At 47.6% G+C, this 23,910-nt stretch overlaps 1 pseudogene; it reads left to right on the top strand.

Annotated features, from left to right (window-relative positions):
* The first annotated feature begins 20,921 nt into the window (after positions 1-20,921).
* Positions 20,922-21,364, top strand: LOC123390677 (annotated as a pseudogene).
* Positions 21,365-23,910: the final 2,546 nt, after the last annotated feature.

Genomic DNA, 23,910 nt, shown 5'->3' on the forward strand with positions numbered 1-23,910 from the left:
AGACTGGGCACTTGGCCTTTGCAGGAACTTATCAGGTTGGAAGGCAGGAAATTTCTCCTGTACCTGTGCCTCGAACACTGAGCCCACCCTACTGTTCCCTCCAAGGCTCAGGGGACAAGTGAGGGAGAAAAGAGCACCATTGTGGAAGGTTCTAGAACAGCACCTCTGTGCTCCCTGGACACCTGATCTGTGGATTCTGCCTCACACTGAGCAAGGCCACCACGTCGTCGCCGGGAACAGGAGCTTCTGGGGGCTGGGCCGTAGCCCACCCTCCTCCAGCCACAGCTCCAGGGGGCTGCTAGGGGGAGGGAGGAGGGGCCTTCTAGCACTTCCTGGCATGTTTTGTATAATATTAGCATGTGTTGCTTTGGTAAACAATCCCCAGGAAGCAGAAATGAAGTGGGCAGATCAAGAAATTAATTTTTTTTAAAAGAGAGGCAGAGCCGTAGGAGGGAAGGTATAACCAGAAACGGGAAAGTGAGTTTTGTCTGGGAAGAAATTCTAGGTAGGCCAGGTTGGAAAAGAGCGAGCAAGGAAGCCCGAGAGAAGAAAATAAAGCTTTCACATCCAGCAAGCCGGAGTCCCTGCCTGGAAGAGAAACGGCTCCCGGAGGCCCGGGCTGGCGCCTCTGAGGCCCTCGGCAATCCTTCCGGCTGCAGGCCTCGTGGTCAGTGCCGCGTTATGATTCATAGGTCGGCGGTGATCTTTTATTTTCAGGTAAAGAAAAAAAAGAAAGGAAGGAAGGAAGGAATAACTCTGGTTCCTTTGGCAACCTCCCTTCCTCCGTGATCCCCTCGGCCCCTAGCTTGCTGTAAACACAGTTTATAGCTACAGCGGGTTTCTCGTAAATTCCTGGGGGCCTCTGTCTCCTGTGGGTTGCTGGGTAGCATGGGAGGTGAGCTCCCCAGCCACCAGCAGGCCTGCCTCTCCAGGCATCTGATGTGGCTCTGACGGATCTAACGGGAGGAGCTTTCAGAGAGATGATTCCATCCGCCTGGTCCACAGGAAAAACTTAGTGGGAAAGTATCTCCCAGCTTGTTCTAGATGCGAAAGAAGGTATTTCCCACATCGCATAATTAGCACCCTCCACCCTCCGAGCAATCAGCATCCAGGAAAAGAGAGTTCTGATTCATGAAACTTCCCTGGAGTTATAATTAGGGTTCTCTCCATCTCTTTTAAAATTATATCTGTCCTGTACATTACGCTTAACTATTCATAAAGCAGTTTCGCAAACATGATCTCGCCTGGCTTTTCCTTCAGGATTCTAGGATGAGACTGGCTCACCAAGCTTTCCTAACATACCCCAGCACTTCTAGGAGGGAGGCGCGGGGGGTACCAGTCAGATTCCTGGCCTGTCTAGTGCTCGCCTCTCTCCTTTGACCTCAGATCCTGAGATTGGGGGGGTGACGGAGTCAGGCCTGGCCAGCATTCCTTCCACTTGGCTGGGCCGATCACCCCCTCTGTACTTCATGAGCCACCCATCAGACGGCAGATGACGTCAGAGGTGGACGAAGGGCTGGGGGGGTGGGGGAACAGACACCAGGATATGGTCCTGACCCCACAGCGCTGCTTTTCTATATGAGAACGAGGCCAGCTTCAAAGTGAAGACTGAAAGCCCCCCCCCCAACACTTACCATTAATATATGCACTCTGGGACTTCATACTTCATGCATGTGCAGGGATTCACTTGTCAAAATTTTATCAAATGGACAAGGGAGGAGGAGGAGGAAGAAAAAGAAGAGGAAAATCAGCCTTGTTAACTGCTATTTCACAGGTAAGGAGCCGGGGATGCCGAGAAATGCAGTGATGTTTCCCTGGGCGGCATAGCTAGGGAACTTCTCCATCCAAATTCATACTAAGCTCATCTGATTCCCCAAGCCCACAGTCGTGAACACACGATTTTTTTTTCTTTAAAATAAAAGAATCCGCTGTCACAAGCACATCTGATCTTTTACAGCAAGAACTGGGAAGAAAGCTGGCAGAAACATTGTCCGCATGCAGGATATGTGGTTTAAAAAAAAAAAAAAGGTTTATTTGTTCATAGAAATTGCGTAACGCTGACCGTGGATTCATGTGATTTAGGGGTGTGTAGGTAGAAAGCAAATGAGCTCTGATTCTCAACACTGATGCCCTTACTCTCAGCTTTGTAAACCAGGATGGAGATTTCTAATTTCTGCTCATAACTAATCTCAGGGTAATGCAAGCTGCTGTAACACACTGTGTCAGGGCTCCAAAAAATAACTCCTTTTGGCAGTTTATGTCTCATTCATGCTGAGTCCTGAATGGGGGTCTAGAGCCACAGGGGGTGCTCCTCGACCCCCTGTGGCCAAGGTGCCCTCCATCTGTGACTCCTCCAAGGTCATTGATTTTGTCTACACCAACCCAATCCAGCCCAAGGCACATCTGGTTCTGAATAGGGTGACCATATAACATACCTTCCAAATTGAGGCACTTTCGGGAGTGAAAGGGGGCCTTATGAAGAATTAGGGCAAGTAGATTTGCAATGATGTGGATGTAACCAGAGGGTATTATGATAAGCGAAGTAAGTCAGAGAAAGACCATTATCATACGATCTCTCTGATATGAGGAATTCGAGGGGCAGGGCGAGAGATTATGGGGGTTAGGGAGAGAAAAAGCAAAACAAGATGAGATCAGGAGGGAGAAAAACCATGAGATTCTTTTGTTTTTCTTTTTTTTTTTTTTAAGATTTTATTTATTTATTTGACAGAGAGAGAGAGAGAGATCACAAGTAGGCAGAGAGAGAGGGGGAAGCAGGCTCCCCGCTGAGTAGAGAGGCTGATGCAGGACTCGATCCCAGGACCCTGAGATCATGATATGAGCAAAGGCAGGGACTTAACCCACTGAGCCACCCAGGCACTCCCCATAAAAGACTCTTAATCTCACAAAACAAACTGAGGGTTGCTGGGGCGTGGGGAGGAGGGAGAGGGTGGCTGGGTTATGGACATTGGGGAAGGTCTGTGCTATGGTGAGTGCTGTGAATTGTGTAAGACTGATGATTCACAGACCTATATCCCTGGGGCAAATAATGCATTACATGTTAATTAAAAAAAAAAAAAGCACAAAGCTGAGATACACACACACACACACACACACACAAAAGAATTAGGGAAAGTGGGGTACCTGAGCGGCTCAGTTGGTTAAGTGTCTGCCTTTGGGTTAGGTCATGATTCCAGAGTCCTGGGATCGAGCCAGGCATCAGATCCCCTGCTCAGTGGGGACTCTGGTTCTCCCTTTCCCCCTGCTCCTGCTCTCTCTCTAATAAATCTTAAAAAAAAAAAAAAATTAGAGCAAGGAGCACCTAGGTGGCTCTCTCAGTTGAGCATCTGACTCTTTTTTTTTTTTTTTTTTTTTGACAGAGAGAGATCACAAGCAGGCAGAGAGAGAGGGGGAAACAGGCTCCCCGCTGAGCAGAGAGCCCGATGAGGGGCTCGATCCCAGGACCCTGGGATCATGACCTGAGCCGAAGGCAGCGACCTAACCCACTGAGCCACCCAGGCGCCCCGAGTATCTGACTCTTGATTTTGGCTCAGGGCATGATCTCAGGGTTGTGAGATCGAGCCCCGCGTTAAGCTCCACACTCACCGTGGAGTCTGCTTGAGATTCTCTCTCTCCCTCTGCCCCCTCCCTGCCGTTGCGCGCTCATTCTCTGTCTAAACATAAATTGATAAAATAGTAAAAAAATAAATAAGGCCAAGACAATAGGTGTAACCGAGTCTGTGCAAACCGGGCCATATGGTCTCCTTACTTCTTAAACACCTCGATCCAGAAATGACCCGTCTCACTCCCCTTCGCCTGGTATTATGGTTACGTGTTTGTGTGCGACAAACCACGCTGAGACAGTGGCTTAAGACAATAACGGATCATTTTTTGCTGGCAGATGCAGGGTAATCCGGGATCAGCAGGACAGTTCTGCTCAGGGTCTCGTCCGTGGGTGCGGTGGTAGGCAGGGTGGGGGTGGGGGTGCGGATTGTCCTGGAGAAGTCTTCCTCACTCAGTGACTGGTGCAGGGCTGGAAAGAGTCAGAAGGGCCTTGTGTGCCTGGATCTCCTCCATGTGGTCTCTCCAGCAGGCCGCTTCCCCCGACAGCCCAACTCAGGCACCGGGGCTCAGAGCTCCCAAGAACACATGTCACAAGAGAGCCAGGCAGGAACTGCGTCACCTTCTGGGTCCTACCTTGGAAGTAAGTCGTAGAGCATTACACCTACTCACTCTGCGGGATGAGGCTGTCACAAAGACCCTCGCCCTGTGCAGGAAGAACGACATAGATTCCCTTCTCGATGGAAAAGTAGCAAGAACAGTCAAGACCAGAAATAGTATTGACATCATTTTTGGAGAAAATACAACCTGCGACAACCCCCCCCAAAAAATATAAGGAGTGGGGCGCTGCTGGAAAATGGAGACCAGCTAGGCAGCCCCTTCCCACGTGTGTCTGTCTGTCTCAGCCACTGTAACAGAAGTAGCCCAGACCAAGGGGCTTATAAACAACAGAAACTTATTTCTCACAGCTCTGGAGGCTGGGCAGCCCCAAATTGAGGTGCCAGCAGCTTCAGGACGTCATGAGGGCCTGCTTTCTGGTTCATTGTCCCCTCCTGTTCTGTCCTCACATAGCCGAAGGGGCGAGCGAGCTCTTTGGGGTCTTTTCTCGAGGGCACTCATCCCATTCACGAGGACTCCACCCCTGTGACCTAATCACCTCCCATAAGCCTCACCTCCTCCTACCATCACCTCAGGGGATAAGATTCAACGTGTGAGTTTGGGGGAGAGTTGGGAGCACAGACGTTCAGCTCACAGCACCAGCCCTACTCTGAAGTCTAGAAGGAAACAGGATTGCCATGCCCACTTGGCCATCTTTCCGAAGCAGCCCAGAGACGATGACCGGGTCATGCCATGGCCCCTATGAGATGTGGGCCTCACAGGTGGCAAGGAGTGGGACTGGGGGAGCTTAGCGCCCCCCTCAGAAGCACATTCTTCCACAGGGTCAGACGAGGCAGCGCCTGGCCCCCCAAAAATGTGCGTGACAGCTCGGCCTCGGCTGAGTATTCCACGCCTGGCAACCCAAGGCTAGCCGTTCACAGTTAGCCCATTAGGAAAGGACTTTTTTTTTTTTTTTTTTTTTTGGAAAAACAGTGAAACTGCTTGAAGTGATTATTAAATGAACCACTTGGTAAATGAATCATGGGAACATTTAAAAATTTCAGTTTAAAGACAACGAATCATTTCTGCTTTCCAGTTCCATTGGGATCCCGTGGAATCCTGGCAAAGCTCAAAGTGTGCTTTTCAGCACCAAGACTTGCTAGACCATAAGTTGAGAGGAACCGTTCCTAGAAGGTTCTAGAAGGACCCACTAAGTGCACATCCAGAAGTCCTCCTATGCAGCCATTCAGGGTTTTTTTTACCCAGCCTCAGCCCACGGCAGTCTTCCACCCTCCAGGTCTGCTCCTTTTTAAGGCCAAATCACTTCTTATCTCCCTTAGCAGACACGGTTTCTGCGATGGTTGACTTTATGTATCAACCCGACTGGAACACAGGTGAGGGTGTATATATCTGTATCTCCGACTGGTTCTGTTTCTCTGGAGAACCTAATAATATTTCCTTTTTGTGCCTAAAAATTCCTCCTTTTCAAGAGATCTTTTTCCTCTTCCCCCTCAGCATGCCATCAGTATTCTGTAAATATTACGAGGTAGGAGGCAATTAATTCACTGGCAAGAAACAGAGAATTCATACTCGGAGATCAGACTTTTGCCCTCTTTTTTAACTGGAAGTTTTTACAGAGGGAAGCACTTAAGCTTCACGTGTATAAAAATGACAGCGATCTCCCTGGTTTCTGATGCATTCCGTGAAAAGGTCTGACATGAGTCCCCCGGCTCTGGAAATGAAAGTTCTCACCAGCAAACCCAGGTCTGTCCTGTTTTACCTGCATTCTAATGAGAACGTCCAGTGCTGGTGGATTACTACATAAAAGTAGACAAAACCTCAACTTCCCTCCTGAGGCCCACGGAGGACAGCTTTCTCGGTACGAATTTTCTTCAGGTCTAGCTTAAATGAGAGTCACTCTGCCCCGAACCAGAGAGGTCCTCAGCTTCTGACAGGTGGAGCCTTCTCTTCGCTCCTCCTCAGGGCTCTGTCCCCACCTGCCAACTCCAGCAAGTCACAGGCAGTGGAAAATGACCCCACCAGACTCCCAAGGGCCGACCGCGTGCATCTCTTCCTAGCTCCTAACCATGTCGGTGGCTTGACATCGGCTACCCCCTACCGGGGAAGCCCACCGGTGTGAGACCACAGGACTGCAAATAAGAGGAACCAGGACATCCCCAGACCCTGAGAGTTCCAACTCACTATCTCTAGGACTCCAGGAAACCAGCCTTTGTGGCCTATGTCACAGGCAGAGGGGACGGTACACTTCGGAGATGTCCCCACCCCACCGTTCTACACAAGCCCACATGGCTCCCCGAGAGGGGCCCAGCTAGACCCCAGGCACTCGAGGGCCATGCCTGGGTCTCTGTGGGAGGGTGGTCGCCAGCACTGGAGCCTTCTTTTCCTCACTGCTTGGGACCTCGGGTATGGTCCCAGGAAGGAGTGGCCTCTCCACTTTTACCAACAGAACCTTGTTTCTGAGGGGCCGTGAAACCCAAGAAGTCCTGGGCCTGTGAGACACACCCATAAGGAAGGCTCAGAGGGGTTCCCCCTTGCTGAGTTGGACAGGGAGGGCAGAGCAGGTGAGCAGGCTGAGGACCGAGGGTGTCATGTCGTGTCTCACTCCGGAGCCATGACCCATGTCAGCGTGGCCCCATGCCAGACCCCACTCCCATCTGTCAGTCTGGGAGCCCCGCCTACCTCCCCACCTCCGCCCCGCAGATAACCCTTTTGATGGGTCCATTGTACACTTTTATTCGAAGGTATTTTGAAACACCTGCGTTGTTGTGCTGTGTTGTGTTGTGTTTTGTGTTATTTCAACATACACAAATGATAATGGGCTTCCTGGGCTTGGAGACGCTGTCATGTGCACATCCGACCTGTTTGCCCTGACTTCGTCTGTATGGTATTCCTCTGTGTGTTTCTGGCCACCTTCCCTACCCTCCCCACCCCCCCACCCCGCCCCCAGGAGGAACATCCAAGGCACCTTCCTATCCCCAGCGTGACTGATGATGGGAGGAACATCCTTGGACCCGCGTGGGACTGTCCTGGAGGAGCGAGGTGTACCATGTACCATCTCAGGTGTGTGCTGCATGGGCACACAAGTGTGGCTTTTTCATCTGCCAGCAGCGGGAACGAGTGAACCAGGCCAAGGGTTGGATGAGGACATGGCCGGGGGAGTTCCAAGATGCTGTTCTGGGTCAGAACTCCCTACTTCCAGGAAGCCACCCTGAAGAGGACACGCACGGACTGTAGACGGGGTCACCTGTGAGACTGGGTACCAGGAGTAGACCTCCTCCCCCGACCTTGCTCCAATCCTAGCCAGGTGACCATTAGAAAACTTCCTCTTTGTGGAAAGCTGAGTGACCCGGGGTCCCCCGCTAAAGAACCAGTTCTTCACCCTCCAGTGAAAGCCTCCTGTTGATGAGAACATGGGGACAAGCCAGAGCAAGCACGAAGGGGTGGGAACCCCAGCTGGGGTGGGGGGGCGGGGCAGCTGGCTTCCTGGAGGAGAAGGCACGATTCTTCCGGGATTCTTCCGTCTCGACAGCAGGAATGCAGAGAGGTGCAGACGGCGGGCTAGGAAGACAGAGAGCTCACTCTGCTGGCTTTGAATTTCTCCACCAAGTCAGATGTGGCTCCTCGGAGCAGAAGGGTGGGAAGGGGAGAGGGAGCCAGGGCGGCTTGGGGAGATGAGCAGAGGAGGTAGGAAGTCGGCCATGCGGAGAGTGGGAGCCAGCAGTGGGGTTGCCAGCAGCACCCCTAGGTCCGTGAGCATGAATTTAAAGTGGAAGTCGTCCCCCTGATCGAGAGGCTTCCCCAGGGATGCCAGCCACTAGGCTGCAAGTGCAGGAGGGGAGAGGGAGCCTGTGGGTGTCAGCCACGGTGCGGGGGAGAGGGAGGAGGGTGATCACACAGGGGCACAGGGAGGCCACAAAGGGAGCTGTGGATGGGCCAGTGGAGCGGAGGGTGGGCGGTAGGGGCTGGTGGGGGTGGGGGTGCCAGATGTCTCCCTCCCCTGCTCCCTGCTTGGGCAGGGTCCCCGGGCTGCAGGAAGGGGCAAGGGGGCCAGCATTGGCTGAGCTCCTTGGAGGTGAGCGAGACAAGGTAGCAGGAGGCCAGGGAGGAGTATGGCCATCTGTAGGGTCCTCAAGAAGAGGACAAGTGGAGCATGGAGGAAACAGCAGAAGTGATCTTCGATGACCCCAAGACCAGCCCACCAGCAGCCACTGGGACAGACAGCCGGTGATGTGGCTGGGTCTTGAATGAGAAGGGAAGAGAAATGTCTTAGAAGCAGCCTTGGCAAGCATGGAGGAGGCTGAGCCCACCTTAGACTCGGGGCGTGGTGGGGCATCCGAGAAGAAAGTCCCGCAGCCCCCAAGGAAGGCCCCAGGTGAGGCAGTGAACGAGATAAGAGTGAAGAGAAGCTTCTTAGAAGAGGCTGAGGCTCGAGGCTCGGGTGGAGAAGATGCTGGCTGCAGAAGATGCCATCAGCCCAGCTTGGGAAGGTGAGAAGGATGGGGTTAAGGAGGTGCACTGGGTCAGAATTGAGAATGCGCAGGTCTAGAAGGAGGGTCCGTGGCGCCTGGTCCTTTGCGGGTGACCTGAATAACACCGGGAGCAGAGCATGGCTGAAATGGCTTTCTAGGATCTTGAGAGGGAAACAGAATCCAGCTGAGCCCTGGGTTTGAACATTGCCGGAGCTTCAGGCGACTGCTGGGGTGAGAGCTCCCCCTGGTGGCTGAGGCAAGAAGTTCTACAGAGAGCGTCCCCAAACTTGGACCTGAACATCAGGTGGCCGTCGGGTCTCCAAATACCTGCCGCTGAGGAGCTGGGGCAGATCTAACAACAATCAAGCCCAGGTGCACAACCCATTCCTTTCCCATTACTGGTACCTGTGGGAAGATGCCAGACCAATAAATTCATTGTCAGGAATAAAACCCTCAAATCTCCCGATGTGTGTCTCCTCCCTGGTGTGTATCCACACCAATGGCTAAGACCCTATTACCCTCGAGAAAGAAATGTATCTCCCTCCAATGGTTAGAAGTTTCAATTTAGGAAAGATCCTGATTTAATAGAGGTGAGTGTGGGCACTAGCAGCAGAATTTCCCTCCAACATTTTATTATAAATATGTATTTAAAAATCTAATGAAAAAATCAAAGAACTTCATTCACCCTCCATTCCTCCATCCAGCAAGCCATCTTATTTTTGATGCATTTTAAAATGAGTTGTAATGTCAGTGCATTTCACCCATAAATACTTCAGCACAAGTATTATTTAGAGTCCAATATTTGTTTACACTCCTTTTCTCCCCTTTGAGGCAAAATATGCATAAAATGCACCATCTCAAGTGTACCATTCAAATAGATTTTTGACAAATGCGTACAGCTCTGTAACCCCTATTCCCGCCAAGACAAAACAGTACTATCAATCCAGGAAGGTCCCCTCTGCCTCTTCCCCGTGAACTCACCAGTGCTCTACCCTAGGCATGTTGTGATTTTTCCCATCATAGATCAGTTCTGCTGTTCTAGAACCTAATATTGATGGAATTATATGGCATGGACTTTCTGGTACAGTAGCATTGGAATTTAAAAGGCAGCCCAGGGCGCCCAGGTGGCTCAGGGGGTTAAGCCACTGCCTTCAGCTCAGGTCATGATCCCAGGGTCCTGAGATCGAGCCCCATGTTGGGCTCTCTGCTCAGCAGGGAGCCTGCTTTCCTCTCTCTCTCTCTCTCTCTGCCTGCCTCTCTGCCTACTTGTGATCTCTGTCTGTCAAATAAATAAATAAAATCTTAAAAAAAAAAAAAAAAAAAAGGCAGCCCAGGTTATCCTACTGTCAGCAGGGTTACAGATTGGGAAACTGAGGCTCAGAGTGACTTTTTTTTGGCATTATGTGACAGTTAATTGGCCATAGATATGGACTAGAACTCAATTCTGTTCACTGTACAAAAATGGGGCATTGTTCTAGAAGAGTGGTTTTCACACTTCAGCATCCATTAGAATTCCTGGAGGGCTGGGGAGACCTCATCAGTTCAGGGCAGGGCCCAAGAATCTGTTTTTTTTTCTTTTTTTTTCCTTTATGGTCTAAGTTTTATCTTGGAGCATCAACCCTGTGAGAAATATGTGTCTTTTTTTTTTCTTTTCTTAAATTACGTTATGTTAGTCACCATACAGTATATTATTAGTTTTTTATGTAGTGTTCCATGATTCATTGTTTGCGTATTAACACCCAGTGCTCCTGACGTTTTCTTTTGAGAAAGAGAGAGCATGCATGCAAGCATGGGTTGGGGGGGTGGAAAGAGGGAGAGGGAGAGAGAAACCCAAGCAGGCCCCATGCTCAGCACGGAGCCCAATGCGGGGCTTGATCCCACAACCCTGAGATCATGACCTGAGCCGAAATCAAGAGTTGGACCCGTAACCCACTGAACCACCCAGGCGCCCCCACTAGAATCTGATTTCTAAAAAGCTCCCAGGTAACGCTGATGCTGCTGGTCCAGCGACCACAGTGGAGAACCCGTGTTCTGAAGATTTACGATCAGAAACACAGGATGCATTTCTACAGCTAGCCAAAATAAGCAAGCTCCGTAACAACTGGGGCCGTGTAACTAGAGGAGGTGATTAAAATCTTTTTAAAGATTTATTTTAGAGAGAGAGAGAGAGAGAGAGAGACAGAGCACAAATTGCAGGGAGCGGGGCAGAGGGAGAGAGAGAATCTCAAGTTGACTCCCCACTGAGCGTGGAGCCAGGCAGGGGCTCTGTCTTGCAACCCTGAGATCACAACCTGAGCCGAAACCAAGAGCCAAATGCTTAAATGACCGTGCCACCCATGTAATTTTTAATTCTCATGTTTATGAATTGATTTTAATGGGCCTTAGGAAAGTAGGAAACCCATCATTGTATACCCCTGGCAAATCACTTAAACCTCTTTAAATAAGTGTGAACTTAGAAAAGGAATTGAAGAAGCAATATTGATGGGCTAATAAGATAGGAGCTTATAAGGAGATGAAGGTCTAGGAAGCAGACCGAAGTCTAAGAATCCCCGCTTCAGCAGATTCCAGAAAACACAGGCTGTGCAGTGTCACAGAACAGCGTGTCCTCTTAGGAAAACTCACATCCTTCCCCTGCAACTTTTAAATCACTGGACTGAAACATGAAAACAAATCCAGTTCTTTTGCATTTGTATTTTACCTCTTTTGCATATTATTCTCAGTATCTTGCAATAACTTGCTTATTTGCTTTAAAATATGTGAATTTATCTCTTTGCTGCAATTTTAAAGTGATTCTTATAACATTTCAGGACTAACGTTCTTTTTCCTTAAGGAACACATTTTCAATTTTATAATGAAAGTCAGCTGGAATATATGACTGCACATAGAAAATCACTTTAGAGACAAATTTTCAATATCTTTTTTACTTATAAATGAGTTGTATTGTTATTAAAAAGCAACTTTATTCAATTATGCTTCTTTTTTTTTTTTAACACTCCCCTTCATTCCATAGAGACATGAGACAATTCTAGCAAGAATATGTATAAGGTAAAAATTTTAGGGGCGCCTGGGTGGCTCAGTGGGTTAAAGCCTCTGCCTTCAGCTCAGGTCATAATCTCAGGGTCCTGGGATCAATTCCCGCATTGAGCTCTCTGCTTGGCAGGGAGCCTGCTTCTTCCTCTCTGCCTGACTCTCTGCCTACTTGTGATCTCTGTCAAATAAATAAATAAAATCTTTTTTAAAAAAATTTTTAACTGAGACTGGGAATTAAAAGTAGGAAGTCAAGGTGGGAAAAGTAAAAAAACCCAAATATGCAGACCCTACAGACCCAAGTGTTAATGTATTATAGTTGAGTTTCTAATTTGACTCTGAGCTCCCTGGCAGCCAAAGCAAAAAGAGACACATACTCTTCTCATGATTTTCATTTTAGGGAAAGAGGAAACATATTCATTTCCTTAGGGAAAGTAGAGCTTTTCCCAGGATTTAGAAAAAGATGAAGGGGGATGCCTGGGTTGCTCAGTTTGTTAAGGTCGTGATCCCAGTGTCTCGGGATCGAGTCCCATGTTGGGCTCCCTCCTCACGGAGGAGCCCACTTCTCCCTCTGCCTGCCGCTCCCCCTGCTTGTGTTCTTGTGCACTCTCCGACAAAATCTTTTAAAATTTTTCAAAAGAAAAAGATGAAGGGACGGAGGGATCATTGCGTGGTGTAATAGATCTTGTCCTTGATATTCCTAAAGCACAGAGAACAAAACTCCTCCGACACCAACAAAGGTAAGCTACCCTCATCTTCCATAATTTTCATCTAAAGTCTTTAGAATTAGCCCCGTGTATATAGGTAATGCTGCATGTGAAAGTTTCTCTTTTTAACCAGCCAAAGTGTTTTAAGACCTTAAACTGTTGATACCGTCTTTCCGTCAACTATTCTCGAATTTGTGTTCTCCTAGCTCCCAGTTCATGCATTCAGTGCTCCCCACACATCCTCGCTTGGGGTCTAACGGCCATTTTAAACTTCACATGGTCAAACCTCTCCTCTTCCCCCCGAAGAGCTCCTGCATCCACAACCTCCCCCACCCTGAGCTGATGGCATCACCCTCCTATTTGATGATGCCGAAGCCCTCAATCTCTCCCGTCCCTCATCCAATCTATCGGGAAATCTCCTGGCTCCATCTTCAAACTACCTCTAGGATCTGTCATCTGACCACTTCTCACTGACCACATGAGCCACCAGGATCCCTCCCCTGCAATACACAGTAGCCTCATAATAGATCTCCCTGCTTCCATCCTGTCTCATCCCCACTCACGGTCTGGTCTCAGCCCAGAGACTGGACCGATCCTTAGAAAATGTGGATTATGTCATGTTGTGTTGGAGCTCGCATCCCTACGAAGGCTCCCCTTTCACGCAGAGAACGTGGCTACATACTTCCATGGCCACAAGGACCCATGTGACGATGATCTGTTACTTCGCAGAAAGTCTGTCTCGATCACATCAACCCATTGCTGCCCCTTGAAGCCATCAGACATGTCTCCAGCCTTTGTCCTGGCTGTTCTCCATGCCCGAGACACTCTTCTCTACAGACACCTGCATGACTTGCTTCCTTTTCCGAGACCACTTTGTCAATGAAGCCCACCTTGTTTGTGTCTCCATCTAGCCCCCTCCACCATTCCAGTACTACTTATCCTACCCAATTTTTTCTTTTCCCCATGGCTCTGATCTCCTTTGGCCCACTATATAATTATATTACTTCCCTTTTTTATCATTGTATCAGAATAGGTGAGGTCGTGCTGTGGCAACACCCCCCCCCCAAATCTCAATGACTTAGAAAAACAAATGTTGATTTCTCATTCAGGCTGCATGTCTCAGGGATCTGGGCTGAGGGTGCAGCCTCGGTGTGAAATGTTTCCAGTTGCCACGTCGGAGAAGGCAGAAGGAAAGCTTTGAAGGGTCTCACACCCACCATCAAATGTTCTGGCCCAGAATAACACATTGCTTCTCACAATTAATTGGCCAGAACTGGCCACATGGTTTCACTCAACCCTAAGAAGTCCAGGGAGTAAAATCCAACTGCCCAGGACAGGGAGAACTAGAACCATTGAGAGAATGACAACAATGGCTATGACGATTTTGTTAAAGTTTATCATGTCCCCTCCCCCTTTAGAACAGAAGCTCCATAAAGGCACCTAGAACAGTGCCTGGCACATAGTAGGGCCCTTGAATGAATGGTGGCATACATGGCTAGATTTGTATTGGGAACCAAAAGTGAGGCATTAACTATAAACCCCAAAGCGGGCGCACCTACTGCAAACCCATAGGAAAGAGGTTCTTAATCTATTTCCACACTCTTCCTGAAGCCTATGAAACTACTTTCAAACCTTTTCCAAGGAGGGTCCCTAGAGCTCTCACCAGGTTGCCAAAAGATGCCCCTAAAACAGATCAAGACTCCTGATGCAGGAAGAGGTAGAGTGCCAGACCCCACGGCTGATAGAATTAGAGACTAAGGGCTAAGGGGTGAGTCACTTCGCCTCCCGGGCTCAGTGTCCTCTATCCGGTGGAGATCAACAGAGCAGGTGCTTCCTCGGTGGCTGGCAGCTCACGGAACCCCAGCCGGCCAAGGATGCCAAGCCGCGCTCACCTGCGCAGCCAGCGCGCCATCTAGTGGACGCGGCGGGCAGTCCGGGCAGCCTGCACGCGTTTGGCCCTGGGGGATGGCAGACGGCAGGTGGCGTCCGGAAGTTTGTAGGGACTCCAAGTCTGTGCAAACTGTGGAGCAAGACAGGCCTTCCCTGAAGGGGAGAGTGGAACTGCAGGGCTGGGCAGCCTGGGGCAATCCTTCTTTCGGTCTCTATCTCCCTGGCTCACAGACACAGCGCTGTGCGCATGAAGCAAAGGAGGAAGTGGACCCGGCACAACATTTAAGGGAATGCTGACCCATTCCCTAGTGAAGTTATCCTCAGGCCATGTTTTAGAAAGTCGAATGCAAAAAAAAAAAAAAAAAAAAAAAAAATTCCATGATGATCAAGATAGCAAATGCTCAAATACAGACAGGATCTACCCATCTCAAGGACCAGAAGGGCTCATGGGCTGTGTCATAGATCCTGTGCCCGGTCAGCCTGGTCTTAGGGGAGCCCCCGAGGGATGAAGGGCCCCTGCTGCACCACCTGGGTGACCAGGCTGAGCCAGATCCCTGGGACCAGGGGCACCCTGTAACCAAGAATCACATGACCCTGAAGGAAATGTCAAATTCCAGTCCCAATGGGGACTCTTCCTTTAGACGGGGAAGGAGATTGATTTAAATTCTCTCTTCAGGGGCGCCTGGGTGGCTCAGTGGGTTAAAGCCTCTACCTTCGGCTCAGGTCATGATCCCAGGGTCCTGGGATCGAGCCCTGAATTGGGCTCTCTGCTCAGCAGGGAGCCTGCTTCCTCTTCTCTCTCTGCCTGCCTCTCTGCCTACTTATGATCACTGTCAAATAAATAAATAAAATCTTTTAAAAAAATTGTTTAAATTCTCTCTTCTTGGTGATGAAGGAAGGCACCAAGCTAGGGGCCAAGCCTGCCCTCAAGGTGCCCACCATTTTTTGGCAGAATATCTGCAGGAGCAGAATATCTGCAGCCTCTCTGGTTGGACTTCGGGGAAAAAAAAAAAAAAAAAAGGAAGAACAGAACTAACACTTTACTGGAAGTAAGTGCTTTACAGTAGCAAAGTGACAGGATGACTCCCGGGGACTTTTCCCCACCCTGAGATTCTCGGTGCCTCCACAGACACGTCATGGCCCAGAGTGAACACTTCCAGGCTTGGTGTCCTTCACCCTCTCCACAGAGGCCCAACCAGGGTAGCAGCATTTATCTCCAAGGCAAACAGAGCTGCCTTCTTATCTGTCTGTGTTTACTCATGATGTCACATCCCTCCCAGCTTCCTGATCGATGTAACTCAAGGGTGAGTTGCTGGTCAAGGTGAGTCATGCCTTGACCCACCTTGCTCAGGCAAGACTCTGGCTCCCAGGAGGGCCCCAGTCGCTGGGGAACGAAGCTGGAGTGAGACCCTACAGGTGAGACCCTACAGGTCTGACATAGGGAGCGTCAATGAAAGGAAGGGTCTCACAGCCTAAAACGACCTCTGTCCCTGATGAGTATGTAGCACTCCCAGTCTCATTCCCACTTCTCAAATGGGGGGGGGGGCAAAGCCTCAGTGGGGTGACCTGTCTTGCCCCCAAAATACATAGCAAACAAGACACAGAAGGGTTTGCTTTCTCTGTGACAGCTGAAGCAGCAAAGCCAGACCTAGAGCAAATGGCTTCAAAAGGCAGAGAGGGGGTGAGGGTCAGGCCACAGAAAGGTGGGCCAAACCAGGTCGGAGAGAACCAGGAAGCTGAGATCGGAGATTGGGGTGTGGGCCCAAATTCCAGCAGCTGATGTAGCTTCCTCCAAGGTGGTTTTCTGCAAAGAGCGGCTTGGGACCCCCCACCCCCCGGGGAAGCCCAGCATAGTTTCAGCCTGGTCACCTGGCCCCGTCTGTGGCTGCTCGTCGCTTTCTCTACCGTCACTACTGCTAAAAGTCAAAAAGTCAAACCAGGAAGGGTTCACCTTTCAAAAAGTAATAGTAATAATGGTAACAAAACTTAAATTCCATGTGACTTTACAACCAGGCTCAGAGCCGGAGCTGGGGGAGAAAAGCAGGCCAGCCGATGTGAGGATGAACTACAATCTGTTGACAGTGAAATAGAATGATCTGGAGATCAAAGGCAGCTGTGAAGGGGGCGGGGTGGGCAGGCTGCTGTCCCAGAATAAGGACCAGCCACCTTCCCTCAGCCTGCGGTAAGGCAGCTTCAGCTGTCCCCGGCCTCCTCCTGGCCAGGGCCGCAGAGCAGGGCAACTGCCTGCTCTATGCTTGCTGCATTTCACTCCTGTAAATACGGATGAGGAGCCTGGTGGGTACCTACATCTCGGGAGAAGGGCCGCTGCGGAAGGCGTGGCCCTTTCTGGAACACTGTCTACCCCCACTCCTATTGATTCGGACACACAGGGCCAGGGACACGGCGTGACTGGCTCCGAGTCACACAGGGCCCGTTATCACCAAGACTAGAAGTGAACCTTCCCACCACGCCGGGCACACTGTTGTCACACCCTGTCCCATTCCAATGGCAGCAGGACACCTGAGTCAGCACGTCGCAATGGGGACAGGTCCCAGGAGCCCAGGGCTACTCCAATGCCAAGGTCATGCTTCCAATGGCCTGGGAATGCCACAGGGCACAAATGCAGCTCCTCTTTTCCACCAGAAATACACAGAGGAAGAGGCACTGACTCTGCCCTCCAGAGCCTACTCAAGGACCCAATGGCTAGCTCAATCAAAACAGGAAGAAATGCAGATACCCAGATATTCTGCCTGCTTAATAGCAAAGATTCAAATGTTTTACCCCCCAAGGAGCTTCGAATGACACTTTGTGCCAAAATCTCATCTCCTTTCATGTTTGGAAGAGAGCCACTGATAAAGGAGAAATCTTCCAAGACTTATGAGCTCAATTATAGGCCGAGAGATGGATCATCTTTTTCAGCTAATAATAATGCATGAATACTTTCATTTTCGTGTCCTCTGGGGATATTGTCATTGTTGTTGTTTTGGGGGAACAATGACTGACTCAAAAGCAAAGTGGATGATTTATCTCTACAAGGCTTTTATTTGCCAACTTTGAAAAATGATTCAGAAACGTATTTCTTGGAAAGTGGGCGTAAAATTACATTCTCTGATTAAAATAAAATAAAAGTGCTTTTAAAAAGTGGCGTAAGGATATAAACTCAACAGACAATTTTCTAGGCTTTTCCAGGAGAGTCCCAATTTTAATAACATTCCCCGCTCTGGTTCTCCATAATCATATTCTTCTGTGGCAGTCCATAGATCTTTTCGTTTTATCTGCAAAATATGGTTATCCCCGAAATGAAGACATTTAAATGTATTAAAAGTTTCAAAAAGTGTTTTCTCACTTTTTGGATTTTTCATTTGAAGCTTCCTCGTGTTTTGTATATGTTGACATCAACACAATCACAAATTTTCCCAGATTCCAATTATAATATATGTCACTTAAGAATGCTTTCTGCCGGGGTGCCTGGGTGGCTCAGTGGGTTAAGGCCTCTGCCTTCAGCTCAGGTCGTGATCCCAGAGTCCTGGGATCGAGTCCTGCTTCAGGCTCTCTGCTCAGCAGGGAGCCTGCTTCCTCCTCTCTCTCTGCCTGCCTCTCTGCCTACTTGTGATCTCTCTCTGTCAAATAAATAAATAAAATCTTAAAAAAAAAAAAAAGAATGCTTTCTGCCACAGCACCTTACGTGCTGTCAGGGTCCCCTTCTCTCTCTTTCCATACACTTCTCAACTCTTTGGCATCAGTCTTATTGCTGTTTGGAGCTTCCAAGATGGCGGCCACTTCCTGCATGGACATGACCATCTGCTTTTTAGGAAGTTGTTGGGGGGGGAGTAAGCAAACAATTGCCCTAACCCTAACTACTTTGCTTTACCTTCTCAGCAGACTTGGTTTATTTACTTTGTCTCTTTTGTGAAGATGGTGTCTATTTTGTCATTCCTAATTGCAAGGGGGACTAGAAATCCAAGTTTCTTGCTCTCCAGACCCTGTAATAGAAAAGGGGCATTAGGTATCTACATCATATGCCTGCTTGTTCCTTTTCCAAGGCTATAGCCACTGCAGACTTCAAAGATCTCTAAAAACAACAAATAATGCATAGGGTATATGCTTTTAATTGGTGAGTGCATCCTTTGAGAGTACTAAAATGGTGAAGCTCTTTCCACCATGAATTTGTGACTCCTACTGCTGGGCCCAGAGTACTGCCTGACATCATAGCCAAACGCATCCTGAAAGTTTTATAGCGTTCGGATACTAATGGGACTTTACAAACTGGCTTAAGTGGCAGAATCTGCGTTTTGGACTCAGCAGAAGTTCCATTGATTCTTCAGCCTTCTTTTTGCTTCTTGGTCAATGTCAATGTGAGGGACATTTTTAAAGAAACACGTAAATTACTAGTCAAGGTTTTTGCTTAATTATTTATAATTGGACACATTTGCCTAATGGAAATTTTCATTTTATGCTGAATTTCAAGATCCTCAGGGCTAATACTTCCCCTTTTAGTGAGATGGTTGCATTTCTCTCTTCGTGTATTGCTCTCATAGATCCATGAAAATTCAGTCAGAGTGGAGGGACAATGATAGAGAGAAAGGTAACAGATGGTCTGAGCTCTTCTGGAAACAAATTCACTGGAAATACCCACGTCCAAGCTTTAAGGGGCCCATCTGGTAAGGTGGCACCTGGCAAGTCCGTGGACACAAAACATGGGTGCATAGTAAGGTGGAGGTGTGGACAAAAAAGTTCGTCAGAGACAGGCCTTTGCTTTCTTGGAAAGAGAATTCAAGGGTAGAAAGACCAGTTGTCCTAGTGGCAAAGAATATTCCAGTACATTCCACACTCTCAGCACCCGCTGCTGTTCACGTCGGGGAATTGCTTGACAGCGCAGTGTTCTGGCTTCGCTGCTGCGCCAGCAGAAACAGGGAAGGAGAGGAGAATGGTCTGCCTGGCTCCACAGATTTCTGTAAAAGCACTTCAGAGTGTCTTTCCCCAAGTCTGTCCTCCTGGGGGAAAAAAAAAAAAAACCAACTCAAGGTAAAATTGTTCCAGAACTTACCGCGCTTATCTATCAAGATGAAATATTGGGCACATGGTGCGAGAATTTAAGTCTTTGACAAAGAGGAAATCTGCCGACGTGGTCAATGTTCAGTATTCGTTAAATACAGAAAACAAAGCTGCTCAGGAGAAGGAAGTCTGGAATTTTCTCTGCTGCTGTTTTCCCATGGAAAAAATAAAAGGACAAATGAAGGCAGGCCAGGCTTATCCACTCCCACAAATGCAGCCATTTCCCCCATGAGGCCAAATCACTGAGGGATTTTCAGGGCAACAGACAAGTGTCTCTCCCTTTCTGCCCTTGCAAAAGTAAAGAATGTTCAGGTTATCCTGGCCTCTGGCAAACAGCCTCTCCTCACAGAGGCCGATCTGCACCTAGAGAATAAGACTTCAGAATAAATGCTGTTGACAGAAGTTAAAAAAAGAAAAAAAAATCAGACAATTTTAGAACTGAGAGTAACCTGAACACCAATCACCCCATTCTGGAGGTGAACAGACTGAGACCAAGACGTGGGAAATGCCGTGTCTAGTCCTCCCTATCAATAGAGGCAAACTGGAACGCGATCCTCTGTCTCCTGGCCCTGTACTCATCACTCCATAAGCAGTTTCAGATGGAGGCTACAAAGTCCCTTTCACCCAGTTATAAATACTCAAAATTACATATAAAGTGTACCAAAAATATTTTAACACACAGCTGAGTTTGGGGGAAAGAAAAGGAAACACCAAATGCCAAGAACTCAAAGGAAAGCAAAACAAGTCCTTGGGACAGATGATACGGCGGCCGTTGGGGGTGGGGTTGGCAGTGTTGAAGCTGGAGATGGGCCCACATGGACAGAGGTTTCCAGTGTTTTAAATCCCACTTGTGTAAGAACTTGTGACCTGTACAAGATGGAGAGTAGACACTAAGACCTATTCACACTGGTGGGACCCTAGGAAAATGCATGCCAGTAAGAGGGGCACTAGAAAGTACTTTTGGAGGGTTAAGCGTCTGCCTTCCGCTCAGGTCATGATCTCAGGGTCCTGGGATTGAGCCCCTCATCGGGCTCCCTGCTCAGCGGGGAGCCTGCGTACCCCCCCTCTCTTTGCCTGCCTCCCTGCCTACTTGTGATCTCTGTCTGTCAAATAAATAAATAAAATCTTTTTTAAAAATTTAAAAAAAAAGAAAAAAGAAAGTACTTTTGGGTAGGAGGAGGACAGAGGAATTTGGCTTCATTGGGTGTTTAGTAGAAAAAAAAAAATCATCCTAAGAGAAATTAACCCACCAAGCCTGTGACATGGGGCAGGAGCAAATTCTGAATTTTATACTCTTCCTTGGTAATCTTTTTTTTTTTCCTCCCCTAGAGTAAGCTCTACACCTAGTGTGGAGCCCAGTGTGGGGCCTGAACTCAGGGACCTAAGATCAAGACCTGAGCTGAGATCAAGAGTCAGATGTTTAACTAACTGAGTCACCCAGGCGCTCCACCCTTGGTGATCTTTTTGGAGTGCCTGTCAGGAACAGACAGAAAGCTTGTCTGAAGGAACACATTATAGTCCAGGCCACAAGAGGTTTCTGTAGACAAAGTGGATCACCACTAAAGATGACCTCATAATAATTGCCAGAACCACCAACATGGGCTGCATTCACATCAAAATCATGAAAAAGGCAGCCTGGGTCACCATTGAGAAGTATTACACGTGCCTAAACAATGACTCCCACACCAAGAAGCATGTGTGTGAGGAGATCACCGTTATCCCCAGCAAGGTTCTAAAGCAAGATCACAGGCTGCATCACACATCTGATGAAGTGGATTGAGGGGGCCCCATGAGTGGTATCTCCATCCATCTGCAGTAGGAGGAGAGAGAAAGGAGAGATGATAATGTTGCTGAGGTCTCCATCCTGGATCAGGAAATCACTGAAGTCAATCCTGACACCAAGGAAACATTGAAACTCTAGGGCTTTGGCATTCTTCCAACCCACAGGTCACGCAGCCTATAGTTGGGATGAATTCCAAAATGCCATGGGGAGGCACTCAAATCTTCCGGCTGTGCTGTGGTATTGTCAAAAAACCTTAAACAACAACAATAACCATAACAAATTCCCAGAACAGATAAGGAAATGTTGTGATTTACCATGATAGAGAATCAGCAAACACAATCGTGGCTAAATGAAATGATAAATAACCAAAACCAGACAAAATAAAACCAGTAAACAGAAACTACACAGAACTATCTAGGAGAGACTATAAAACAATGTAAATGATTACAGAGATGAAGGAATAGAAACCACAGGGAAATAACATTCAGAAAAGAAACTGGAAGATCCTCTAAAAGGAGATTAGATTCACAATTTTAAAACATCCCACAAAACAAAGTTCAGACCTAGTTGGACTTCCTGGTGAATGCTACTAAACAGTCAAAGAAAAATAAATACCAATTCTTCGTGAGCTCTTCCAAAAACAGAAGATGAGTTCTTCCCAGTTCCTCCTATAGGGTCAGTTTTTGCCCAATTATCAAAACCAATCAAATATATCACAAGAAAACAACACATCAATATTCTTTATGATATAGATGTGAGACTCATCAAGAAAAGACTAGCAAACCGAATCCACCAATAATAAAAAGGCTTATACACTATGACTAAGTGGAATTTATCCTAGGAATGCAAGGTTGATTCAAAATACAGAAGTTCAATCATTGTAATACACCGGATCAACAGAACAAAGGACCAAAAAACCCATGATCATCTCAATAGACACAGAAAAGCCATTTGACAAAAGTCTAATACTTCCATGATGACGACACTTGACACACTAGGAAGAGAAGGGAATTTCCTCAATCTGATAATAAGGTTACCAGATAAATATACAAAAATCAATTATCTTTCTGGATCCTCTCAATTGGCAATTGGAAAGTGAAAACCAGAACACAGTTCAATTTGTAAAAGCATCAAAAAATACTTAGGAATAAATTTAACAAAAGATGAGTAGGGGTGTCTGGCAGCTCAGTCGGTTAGGCATTTGACTCTTCATTTCAGCTCAGGTCATGAGATGGAGCCCCACATTGGGCCTTGTGCTAGGCATGGAGTCTGCTTGAGATTCTCTCCCTCTGCCCCTCCCCCTGCTCGAGCTCTCGCTCTCTCAAATAAATAAATAAATAAATAGATAAAATTTTTTTTAAAAGGAAGTGTAGGGGGGCCTAGGTGGCTCAGTGGGTTAAAGCCTCTGCCTCCAGCTCAGGTCATGATCTCAGGGTCCTGGGATCGAGCCCTGCATCGGGCTCTCTGCTCAGCAGAGAGAGAGCCTGCTTCCCCCTCTCTCTCTCTCTGCCTGCTGCTCTGTCTACTTGTGATCTCTCTCTCTGTCAAATAAATAAATAAAATATTTTTTTTTAAAAAGGAAGTGTAAAATTTACACCTTGAAAACTACAAAACATTGCTTAAAGAAATGTAAGACCTAGATAAATGGGAGGACATTCCATATTCATGAGTCAGAAGAACTAACATTGTTCAGACAGTAATACTTCCCAAATTGATCTACGGATTCAACAAAATCCTTATCAAAATCCCAGATGCTTTTCCTGCATAAATTAATAAGTGAGTCCTAAAATTGATATGGAGATACAGGGTACCCAGAAGAGCCAAAAACAATCTTGAAAAAGTCAAAGGACTCACACTTCCTAGTTTCAAAACTCAGTACAAAACTATGGTAATCAAGGCAGTAGAGCAGTTCTGTGGTAGGACAGACCTATCGATCAGTTGAATACAATACAAAGTCTAGAGATAACCCCTTACATTTACAGTCAATTGATTTTTTAAAGGATTTTATTTATTTATTTGACAGAGAGAGAGAGAGCACACAAGTAAGCAGAGCAGCAGGCAGAGGGAGAGAGAGAAGCAGAATCTCTGTTGAGCAAGGAGCCTGATGTGGGACTTGATCCCAGGACCCTGGAATCATGACCTGAGCCAAAGGTAGCTGTAACCAACTGAGCCACCCAGGCCCCCTGCTCAACTGATTTTTGACAAGGGCGCCAAGACAATTCAAATGAGGGAAAGAATGATCTCAACGAATGGTGTTGGGACAACTAGTTAGCCACAAGCCGAAGGATAAGGTTGGAACCCTTTCTTACACTAGATCTAAAAAAAATTAACTCAAAATGAAATGTAGATCTAAACTAAGAGCTAAAACTAAAGTATTCTTCGATGAACACATGGGGGTAAATCTTTGTGACTTTGGGTTAGGCAAGGTTTCTTAGATGTGACACCAAAATCACAAGCAACAACAGAAAAAAAAAAAAAAGACATGTGTTTCTAAGGACAACGCACCAATTGGAATAGAATGTTCATAAATCATATATCTGACAAGAGATTTATAGCCAGAATATATAAAAAAAACACTGACAACTCACTAATCAGAAGATAAACACAGTTTTAAAATGGGTCAAGGAACTGAACGGATATTCTCCAGAGATGATATGAAATAAGTCTCTGAAAAGATGCTCAAGGCGCACCTGGTGACTCGGTCAGTTAAACTCAGTCAGTTAAAACAGCTTAGGTTGTGATCTCATGGGTCGTGGGAATGAGCCCGAAGTAAGGCTCCGTGCTTGACAGGTAGTTTGCTTGG

This window comes from Mustela putorius, unplaced genomic scaffold (assembly GCF_011764305.1).
Source record: "Mustela putorius furo isolate JIRA1106 unplaced genomic scaffold, ASM1176430v1.1 tig00000139_pilon_pilon_pilon, whole genome shotgun sequence".
Lineage (NCBI taxonomy): Eukaryota > Metazoa > Chordata > Mammalia > Carnivora > Mustelidae > Mustela > Mustela putorius.